Raw genomic sequence first — 2,852 nt, 5'->3', positions numbered from 1 at the left:
TACCAATGATATTGAAATATATCCCTCTTCTGCAACTGTAATAAGTGACTTATTTAGAGCAGACGCGTTTCTCTCTTTTGAAGCATCGTAAGAGGACTGTATTTAGTGTCCTCCATTGCCAAGTCACCTTTCGTAGTTTTGTGCTGTGGTAGCACAATATTCAACGTTTGTGTTGGCTCATCAGTGTTTTAGCAAATAAATGCTGTTTGTGTGTGCCAGACACAAAATTATATTTGACATAGCTCTGAGCACTTCACTGACAGACGGTATATTCAAGTCCTAATGTTTTTGTAAGTCCACAGTTTTGTTTAATGTATTTTGTCTACTTCCTTTTGATTGATTGAAGTGCTTCAAAATAAAGCCAAACGTGCCCAGTGTAAGTAAAAGTTTTGTTACAGTCGCGAAAGGTGGAATATTTCTCAATATTACATACGAGACTTATGTGGTACTTAAATTAAATGAAATATATAGGTATCTTGTCCACATTTTATTCTCAACATTGTGGCAACTAAAATCGACCACACAGAAAGTATACTCTATGGACTTTTACCTCTGCAAACTCTTCAAAATTTCGTGCAAAGGTTTACTATATTTAATGCTGCATAATAACTGCGTTGAACAGTGAAACAAAATTAAGTCATTTATGGGGGGAAGGTATCAGTCAAGAAGTTAGGTAAAAATCTAATTTTTGAGTCAAATAGTTTTTGTGGAATCGAATGATACAGAGTGTCAAAGCAGTCGGAACGCAATGTGTCTGCACAGGCGAGCAGTGCAGTGACAAAATCGCCCACAGCGCGGAATGCAGGGAGCACGTCTTTGTAGCAGCGAAAGGGTTAATGCGGCCGTGGTGGCTTTACTTCATGAACTGCGCGCTTCCCCCTACACGTAAGCTTGCGAACTATGCTATACTATGGCGCTGCTTCTATTGGCGCGTGCGTCGTGTGCAACTGGCAACGCAGCAATCTCCAGCGTCCGGGCGGGCATGCGCGAGCCGCCAAGATAAAAGAATTGAACTATAGTCAACAATAAAGAGGAACCCAAGGGATCTAAACAAAGAAAATGTAATAAAATTAGTGAAAATGTTCATATAACAAATATATTAGATATCAATCCCAAATATAAAATTTGTGGTAAAGTAATAACAAGTAAATTAAAAGGATTTTTCGAAAAAGATATATATTTCAAATGTGTCAACAGAAATTTTTGAAATTGATGAAGTTATTTATTCTAATCCAATCGCATATAAATTTAAGATTTAAATGCTGAAGTAATAAAAGAAAATTTTTATGAGTTTGAACTCTTGAAAACGAATTTTCAAGATGATAATCCTGTAAAAATTTTGATAAAGGAAGGTAATAAATTATATGTTAAGTGGTTAGATGCTGACAATTCACAAAATAGTTGGGTAAATAAATGTAATGTAATTTTTAAAATTGCTAATATATATATCTATACAGCCTTAGTTACTGAAAAACCAGACATCTCTGGTATTGATTATAATTATTGAGTATAATTATCATGATGATCATTGTTTTATTAAAGAAGATTGAGTATATTATGATATTCAAATATGCATTAACAAAAGTGATTAAATGTTTGAATATTTGAAAATTTTTGAATTTGAATAAATTGAGTCCAATACTTTAATGAATGTTTATTAAATGTACATACAAATCGTTATGAGTATTAATAAAAATTTGATCAGTTAAAAAGGGAGTTGAAAATTTGTATTATAAAAATCGTTTGATAGTTTTTTATGTCACCATACAATTGATCCTACGAAGAAGTATTCATAGGACTGAAATAATTTAACAATAAATAAATCTTGAAAATTCGTTGATATGAATTTACTGAACTTGTCACATAATTAATTCTTAATAATGCTTCAATATTGAATGTCTATTTCTCACAAAATTTATTTGTTTTTTATATTGAGTTTGTATAACGTAGTAATCGAAAACATGTAATCTTAAAATAACAAAAGTTGGTCTTACATTCGATCAATCGTTTGAGGAACGAAATGTGGTAATAATCTATTTATTTGTTCATTTCTTTCACTTATAATTTCGACTGTTCTCTGATATATTTTATGTGATTTTTAATATAATTTTCCTTAATTTTATTCCGGTTTTAAGTGATTTGTATACCTTCATAGAAATGTTTCACATTAATCTTTATTTTTCATTCGCCATATTTTCTTATTCTTTTAAAGTTTTGGTTACTTCTTTTTTTATTTAATTTTCGAAGCATATAATCCAGACTCATTAATAAACATCGTCTGTTTTTCGGTATAAGTTAAGCCCTCCAATTTGGAGGATCTTAAATTTTCTAAATTTCTTTTGTCTTCCTCTTCTCTGTGTTTAAAAGCCTTATATATTTTGTTATACTCTGAAATTTCTACAACATTTTTTGCTTTAAATGATGGGTTATTATTTTCATCAACCTATTATTAAAAATTTTTATCATAATATAATATGTTTGTTATTTTTTATATCAAAATGCAACGCCATTTATATTATAAAAAATTAAATACATCTTATTTTTTTAATTCTAATATTTTTTCCCTATGTAAATGCAAAATGAAGGCAAAATGATTTATCCATTGTACAATTAGTCGAAATTAATTCATAAAGAAATAAAGACAACGAAACAGAATATACCTTCAAAAATGGGTTATATTTGTTGTATACAAAAGAAACTGAAGAATTTATTTGTCAACATGTGCATTATTCCCAGTTTTTCATTGTGAAAATTTTTATTTCCTGCTAATTCTTCACCATGGACTAATGCTAATCTACCAATTAATTGATGTACAGCATTCATCCAGACATATTTGACTGCTTTTTTGCTGA

This window comes from Schistocerca piceifrons, chromosome 6 (assembly GCF_021461385.2).
Source record: "Schistocerca piceifrons isolate TAMUIC-IGC-003096 chromosome 6, iqSchPice1.1, whole genome shotgun sequence".
In the NCBI taxonomy this organism is placed as follows: domain Eukaryota; kingdom Metazoa; phylum Arthropoda; class Insecta; order Orthoptera; family Acrididae; genus Schistocerca; species Schistocerca piceifrons.
The sequence above is the reverse complement of the archived record's forward strand: the minus strand, read 5'-3'. Positions refer to the sequence as shown.